Raw genomic sequence first — 8,626 nt, 5'->3', positions numbered from 1 at the left:
ATTTGCTCCACTAGTCTCACTGCTCTAGCTGACTTTGAGCACTATATTGAGCAGGAATTGTGACAGTGGCCACTCTTGCCTTGTTTTTAATCTTAGTGGGAATGCTTTGAGATTTTCTCCATTTAACATGTTGGCGATAGGCTTGTATACAGTTTTTATGATATTGAGGTATGCTCCCTCCATTCCTAGTGTCCCCACGATTTTTTTTCTGCAGTTTTTTTTATATAATTAAAATACTTTTTGGCTGGGGCTGCTGTGCCACAGAGGATGGAGTCCCACCCACGCTTGGGCCTGCACTTCTTGGGGGCCCCAAGGTGCCTTGGCTCTGCTGTGGCCTGGCGGTCAGTGCTGGTTGTGGAGCCACTCAGGGTGAAGGGCAGCGAGGGGGACGCGGGCAAACAGGTCCTGTTGACCTCGGAGGTGGACAGCCCTGCAGGCTCGGCCGTGTACTGGGAGTTCGTGCACCGCGGCTACCTGGACCGTATGGGGGGCCAGTCAGCGCTCTCTGCGGGCGCTCAGCTGGCACAGCCTCTACCTCAGCCAGGCTAAACTCAAAGCCTCCAGTCGCACATCTGCTCTGCTGTCGGACTCTGCCACGGTGGCCATGGTGGAGGTACAGCTGGAGAGTGATCATGAATACCCACCGGGCCTGCTGGTGGCCTTCAGCGCCTGCACCACTGTGCTAGTGGCTGTGCATCTCTTTGCTCTCATAGTCTCCCCACGTCTGCTGCCCCACATCGAAGCTTTGAGCAACACCCACAATCTCAACTCTGTCCACCAGTCACCACACCAATGACTCCATCGATACGTGGAGCTGGCCTGGGGCTTCTCCACTGCCCTGGGTACCTTTCTCTTCCTTGCCAGAGTTGTTCTGGTGGGCTGGGTCAAGTTTGTGCCCACTGGTGCACCCACGGACAAACCAGCTCCTGTGGTACCTATGTCCCAGGTGCCACCTCTGACCGTCTCCCTTAGGTTAGCTTCCAACCTCACACCATCCTCTGCTTCTGTAGGCACATCACAGCAGCCTTCCAAAGCCTGCCCACCCCCAGCAAGTGTGTGGTGGTGCTCATGAGCCAGGTTGGCAGGCATCTATGATCTCCACGGCAATCATGGTACCTGTGGGACTTGTGTTAACTAACGGCCTTTGCCCTACATTTCTACCGATCCTTGGTGGCCCACAAGACGGACCACCAGAAGAAGGAGCTGGAGGAACTCAGATGCCTGTAGGGGGGAGCTGTAGGTTGTGTGAGCCTGGCTTTAGGCTGTTGCAAGCACTGCCTCCCTGTGTCTGCAAGAGAGCCCAGGGATCTACAGACCTTATTCCTTGTCCCAGACTGGAGCCACCTCGTGTAAGCTACTCTCAGAGGCCGAATTCCTGCTCAGAGTCCCACACTCCCAGGGATGTTCTCTGTCATCATGTCCCAGTGGGTTTTGTAAGCTCCACTTTGCTTGGCTGGAGGAACGAGAGGGAGGTAGAAAGACCTCAGTCTAAGGATCCTTGGAAGATGAGAGGCAAGCAGGCCCTAGTGGAGTATTTTCTGGTTGTTTGCTACTCCACAGGAAGGTGACATGCCTGCACAACTGTCCTCAAGGCAGTTAACCCTTGCTTATGTCAAATCTATTTTACAGTTGGCATCCTGGGAGAGATTTTTTGATGGGTTCCCCATTCCTGATTTGACTGCTGTAGAGGATCTGGGTGTTTGTTCCTAGGATGAGCCACTTCCCAGTTGGTGACTTATGGTGTCTGTCCCACTGCCCTAGGTTCGTCTGGCTCTCACTCTCTTCCGCTAGAGCTGGGGGAGGAGGAACATTTGAAGATGGAGGGATTGTGCAGCTAGCTTGACTCCTTGACAAGGGTTGGGTGAGTTTGTAAAGAAGAAAAATTCAGCCCTTAGAAAGCAGAGCTCTCTAGACACTGGATTTTTTTTTTTTTTACAGGGTTTCTCTGTGTAGCTTTGCGCCTTTCCTGGATCTCACTCTGTAGACCAGGCTGGCCTCGAACTCACAGAGATCTACCTGGCTCTGCCTCCCGAGTGCTAGGATTAAAGGTGTGCGCCACCACTGCCCAGCTCAGACACTGAATTTTTGATGTTGAACTTCATTAAAAAATGTATTTACTTTTTAAATTATACATCCTAGCCACAGTTTCCTTCCCTCCTCTCCTCCCAGTCCCTCTCCCACTCCCTCTGTTCTTGCCCCCCCCCAATCCATTCCTCTTCTGTTTCTGTTTAAGAAAGGGCAGGTCTCCCATGAGTATCAATAAAACATGGCATATTTGATACTGAATTTTACCTTGTTTTATAAATAAATTGTGTCTCACATAAATATTTTTTTATCATAGATGTTGAATTTTGTCAAATGCCTTTTCTGCATCTACTTAGATGATCATGTGATTTCTGTCTTTTAGCCTATGTGCTGGATAATATTTATTGATTTTACTAAAATATATTGAACCATCTCTGTAATGAATCCAGCTTGGTTGTGATAGATGGCCTTTTTGATGTGATGTTATTGAATTCAGTTTGCATTTTGCATCTGTGTTCATCAGGGAGACTGGTTAGCCATCACCAATTTTCCTTTCTTTTGGTGATGTTTTTATCTGGTTTTGGAATCAGTGTAATACTAGCTTCATAAAAAGAGTATTTAAATGCTCTAGATTATAGGGGATATTCTCATTCAAAATCTCTTACATAGCCAAAGCTGACCTTGAATTCACTATGGAGTTGGAGATGACTTTGAATTTTTGATCCTCCTGTCACTACCTCCAAAATGCTGGTATCACAATGCCTAATTTTGTGTGGTGCTGGGGATTGAACCCATGGGCTTCATGAATGTTAAGCAAATGCACAACCAACTGAGCTATAGCCACAACTCCTGATTTATATTTATTAGTTTGTCTTAATATACTAGAGATTAAATCCAGGACCTTGCACATAATACAATATGCATATACTCTACTACTGAGCTATATCATCAGTCCCCAATTTTTAATCAAGGACAGAAATCACATGATCATCTCAATTGATGCAGAAAAGTTTTTTGATGAAATCCAATATCCCTTCATGATAAAAGCCCTGAGGAAACTAGGAATAGAAGAAACCTATCTCAGCATAATAAAAGGCTATACCAGCAAACCTATCATCAACATTATACTGATGGGGAAAAAGTGTTTTCATTAAAGTCAGGAATAAGGTGAGCGTGTCCACCTTCTTCAATATATATCTTGAATAGGTCTTATCTGAAGTCTTAAGGAAATAAGAGGGATACAGACAGGAAAGGAAGAAGTCAAAGTATTGTTATATGCAATGATATGATTCTATACATAGTAGATCTGACAAATACTTTCACCAAAGTGGCAGGATACAAAATTAGCACACAAAAATCACTAGATATACAAATAACAAATATGTTGGGATTTAAATCAAGAAAACAAGCCCATTTGCAGTTGTCTTAAAAATTTCTTAGTAATTCCCAGCAACCACATAGCAGCTCTCAACCATCTATAATGGGATCTGATGCCCTCTTCTGGCATCCAGACAGAGCATTTTACATTAAAAACAAAACAAAACAAAACAAAACCTGTCTATTTCAGCCAGGTAGTGGTGGTGCATGCTTTTAATCCCAGCACTTGGGAGGCAGAGGCAGGTGGATCTCTTTGAGTTCAAGGCCAGCCTGTTCTATAGAGTGAGTTCCAGGACAGGCTCCAAAGCTACACAGAGAAACCCTGTCTTGAAAAACAAAACAAAAAATCTTATAAACAAAGGGTTCAGTGAGTAGGAGCACTTGATAAATGAGAAAAGGACCTAAGCTTAAATCCTCAGAACATATACTTTAAAAAAAAACCCAGGCATGGCTGTGCATGTGTCCATAGCCTTAGCATTGTTAGGGACAGAGACAGGAGGACCACTGGGGTTTGTTGGTCACCAGCCTAGCTGCAAGCTCAATTTGAGAGGCTGTCTCAAAGGAATGGGTGGACAGTGATGGAAGCACAAAAGAGTCTGGATAGTCAAAGCAATTTGAACATAAAGAATAACGCTGTAGATATCACCCAAACTGATTTCAAGTTATACTATACAGCTATGGGAACAAAGTGGCATGCTAATGGCACAAAAAGAGACATGTAGCTATATGGAATAGAATGGAGGACCATGATATAAACCCATCCAAACAGAGCCAACTGATTATAAAGATGTAAAAAAAAAAATGCATTGGAGAAAGGTCGGTTTCTTCATCAAATGATGCTGGGAGATTTGGATATCCATATAAAGAAGAATGAAACTAGATCCCTATCTCTTAGCCTATACAAAAACCAATACTCCAAGCGGATGAAAGTCAATAATATAATACTTTAAGCTCTAAAACTCTCTCGAGAAAAAGTAGGGAAAATACTTCAAGTTATAAGCATAAGCAAGGACTTTCTTTCCTGAATAGGACTCAGCTTGCTCAGGAAATGAGCCTAACAATTGACAGATGGGATTCATGAAATTAAGGAAGTTTCATGCTGCAAAGGAAACAACTGAGTGAAAGGCAGCCTGAAAAATGGGAGAATTTCTTTGCCAGCTGTACGTCTGACAGAGGCTTAATATCTGGAATACATAAAGAATGGGGAAAAAACCTACATAAATCAAACAACTCAATCAATGAAGTAAATAGATAGTTCTCAAAGGATGAAATACAAATGGCCAGTAAACACATGAAAAAAAAAAGCGTTCAACCTCACTAGCTGTGATGGTTAAGACTGATTGTCAATTTGGCAGGATCTAAAATCACCATGAAAACAAGCCCCTGAGCATGTCTGTGAAGGATTATCTAGATTAGGCTAATTGAGACGGAAAGATCCACTGTAACCTCTGGGAGGCATCATTCTGTGGACTGGGGTCCTGGTTGCATGAGCATGAGCATGTCTCTGCTTCCTGACTGGGGATTCAGTGTGACTAGCTGCCTCACACTCCTGCTGTCATGCCTTCCTCAATCTACATCTTCAATTTGTGGGCCAGAATAAATCCTTCCTTCCTTAAATTGTTTTTTTCAGCTATTTTGTCCCCGACAACAAGAAAAGTAACTAACACACTAGACATTCAGGAAATATGAATTAAAATTACATTGAGATTCCATCTAATTGTAATCACAATGGCAGTCTTTAAGAAAACAGGTAACAGCTCAGTGTGGTGGCGCATGCCTTAATCCCATTGTTCCGGAGGCAGAGGCAGGGGAACTTCTGAGTTCAGAGCCTGCATGGTCTACAGAACAAGTTCCAGGATAGCCAGGGTTACACAGAGAAACCTTGACGAAAAACCAAAAAGAAACACTTACACGTGAAGTTGAGAAGTGCTGTGTTACTGCACCTTTACACTTTCCTGCTTGTTCTGTAATGGGAACTGAGAGCACTTTTGATGACCAGAAAAAGCCTCCATGACATACCTATCTCGTAGTGTTCTCTGCATAAGTGGATTGAGTGTAGCAGACTTAGTAGAAAACAAATTATGCTCATAACTCACCTCTTTTCTTCCAGAGAGAAGCTGTATTGACTAGCAAGTATACATGTTTTAATTTTTAATTGCACTTAATCAACCAATCAGTCATCAATCAATCAATCAATCAGTCAATCAGTTGTCTTCTACCATATGGGTTCTGGGGATCAATCAGGCTTGGTAACAGTCACGTTTACTGCCTAAACCATGTGCATGTTTTTGAAAGGAGCAAGCTGGGTTTCTTTCTTTTTTAAAAAGATTTATTTATTTATTTATTTTATGTATGAGGGCTCTATCTGCATGTACACCTTTAAGCCAGAAAAGGCCATCAGATCCTACTAGAGATGGTTGTGAGCCACCATGTGGTTGCTGGGAATTGACCCTGGGTCCAGAGAAGCCAGTCCTCTTAACTGCTGAGTCATCTCTCCAGCCCTGCAAGCTGGGTTTCTATTTGCAGCTGAACTTTTTTTTTTCTTTTTTAATTTTTATTTTGCAATACAATTCAGTTCTACATATCAGCCACGGAGTCCCTTGTTCTCCCCCCTCCCGCCCCCCGCAGCTGAACTTTTAAGCTGTGGATATTGCCCATATTTGTGTGTGCTTATTTAGGGGAAGCACATAAATTTTTTGAAGGATAATTGTTCTCTTCTGGAGGATTTACTCAGGTTACTGAAGAGAGTTTTGTTTTAAGGTAGGACAAATGTGTCTCAATATTTAGCTGTATCTTCTGTAAAGTCAACTGGCTATATGTTTATCATTTGTTGATCAGAGAGGCAAACAATCTAGAGTGTATGTAGAATTCTTAGTAGGCTGTAGCAGATTAATAAGAGACCTTCAAGTGAGACCTTTTCTTTGTTTTTGTGAATCTCTGGCTTCTCAGAAAGGCACACGATTATTTTGAAATGGTACCAAATTGCTGCATTTTTTTTTTTCAGAGCTGAGGACCGAACCCAGGGCCTTGCGCTTGCTAGGCAAGCGCTCTACCACTGAGCTAAATCCCCAACCCAAATTGCTGTATTTTTAAGCCTATCTGTCACATGCATCTTCTATGCCAGTCCCTGAAACTGGCTCCCTAAACATTGTCTGTGTAATTTCTATTATATATACACTACTATTTTCTGTTTGGGATGTCTTTCCCTGCTTCACTTCCTGAAAGCCCATGCATTCATTAATAGCATCTAACATACAGAAGTTACCTATTGATTACTGAGTCAACAGAAAATGTTTTTTATAAGGTCCCAAGGATCAAAATACCAGGTCTTGTTACTCTTCAGTACAACCCATGTAGTCATTGTGATTTTTTTTTTTTCTGAGACAGGGTTTCTCTGTGTAGCTTTGCACCTTTCCTAGAACTCACTCTGTAGCCCAGGCTGGCCTCGAACTCATGGAGATCCACCTGCCTCTGCCTCCCAAGTGCTGGGATTAAAGGCGTGCGCCACTACTGCCCAACTCTCATTGTGATTTTTTTAATGTTTTATACATTTTATTCCGACATCATTTTCTAAAAACAAAAATATGCATACATTTGCATTTATCAACACTCCTTTCTTTAAATACGGCTTCACTTCTGCCTCCAGGCTCTGCTTTCCATTTGCCATGAGTGTTCACCAGTCACTTTGCCTGGGCTGACTCACCATTAGCAGCAGAATTTCTCCTAGGACTTGTGTAACAGACACAACACAGACAGGACTTCAGTCTGTGGTTTTTTCCTTTTTTCTTTCTTTTAAAAATAAGCTTGTTTTCAGGCTCTCATATTTTCTTTGAATGTATTGTTCAACATTTTATTATTTAGAAGGTATTATGTTTTAGGCAAAGGTTTTTTTCTCCACTCAGGAGGTGTTAATATGTATTATTTTCTAAAAAGATAAGTGATTGTCTGCATGGCCATCAACAAACAGCACAGAATAGATGAGCTCGAAGGATCCAAGTCTGAAATGACAACAAATTATTTTTACTATAATTTTCCAGTTCCGTGTAATATGCCTATTGTTGAAAAGAATCCTCAAAGCCTGGCAAAGAGCTGTTAGCTGAGAGAACTGAGATAGCATTTCATGTATGTTCCAGAGACTCCATGGTTGCCTAGAGCATGCTTGTTCCCTTTGTGTCGCAGAGAACTGATGGATGTCTGCTGAAATCTTGTATGTTTGTAGGTTTTCTTGGCACAGCTGCAATGAAATATTTCAACATCTGGTTGTCACCTATAGCCATTTTTTTTTTCAGATTCGTCCAAAGGATTAATAATTCCTAGAACAAGCTCCCCAAAAGAAAAATGATCTATTCTGTGAGAAATACTATGAGAATCATGGTTGACAAGTGCTGCCCAATGTGCATGTCCTAGAGGAAGTGGGATTGCCTTGCTCACAGAAAATTCCCTGCTGCGTTATTGGTATACAGATGACCATGGATTCTGCATGCATCTGGAGAGAGTGATGAATCATCTTCCCTTGGTGGGAGTGCTGTTGATGTGCCTTAAAAGCACTTTTGAATATCACATATTGAAATGAATGCTCTTCTGCAGCCTACTCTGAGTCAGCTGTAACATGCTCTCTGCTGTGATGAAAGGTCAAATACTACTGATCCGTAAACTAGACCATCTGTGGATGCAACCATTTTCTCTGCTAAATCCAGTACATCTGCTCCAACATACTGGCACTTCATGGTAACAGACATATCTATGTTGATTCTCAACTTGCTAGAAAAGTCTTTGTCTATTTCATAATTGTACTTCAGCCATGTATCTCGATACACTGAGAATTCCATTATTGTTAATAAAGCCACAGTGGTAAATGCTATTAGAGAAACTGTCACCCAACTGGCTGACATCTTTCCATAGTTGTCAGGAACCTTGGCAACAGCATTCAACTCCTTCACCAAACTTAAGTTGTTTTTTTCCCCCACCTCAGTCACCTCATCTTCAGGAAAACCTCCCTCTTCCTTCATATAGTCATGATTTATTGGGGTGGGGCACACTTGCCATGACACACATTTAGAGGTTAGAGAACCATCTGCAGGAGTCAGTTTTCTCCTTCCATCATGTAGGTCCTTGTGCTACTGTCCCAGCTGGCCACTATGTTTCACAGAAGCCCAGATCATTATGATTGTTTATAACTATAGTTTTATTTATGGAATTATACCTTTACTTTTTAAAAAATCAT

At 42.3% G+C, this 8,626-nt stretch overlaps 2 pseudogenes; one reads left to right on the top strand and one right to left on the bottom strand.

Moving 5' to 3' along the window:
• The first annotated feature begins 267 nt into the window (after nt 1-267).
• Nucleotides 268-1,227, top strand: LOC131900051 (protein orai-3-like; annotated as a pseudogene).
• A 6,083-nt stretch (nt 1,228-7,310) lies between these two features.
• LOC131900050 (endoplasmic reticulum-Golgi intermediate compartment protein 2-like) lies at nt 7,311-8,411 on the bottom strand (annotated as a pseudogene).
• Between the last annotated feature and the right edge of the window lie 215 nt (nt 8,412-8,626).

The sequence above is a fragment of the Peromyscus eremicus genome, chromosome X (genome assembly GCF_949786415.1).
Source record: "Peromyscus eremicus chromosome X, PerEre_H2_v1, whole genome shotgun sequence".
Classification (NCBI taxonomy): domain Eukaryota; kingdom Metazoa; phylum Chordata; class Mammalia; order Rodentia; family Cricetidae; genus Peromyscus; species Peromyscus eremicus.
Note: the sequence above shows the minus strand (reverse complement) of the source record. Positions and strands in the feature narration are given on the sequence as shown.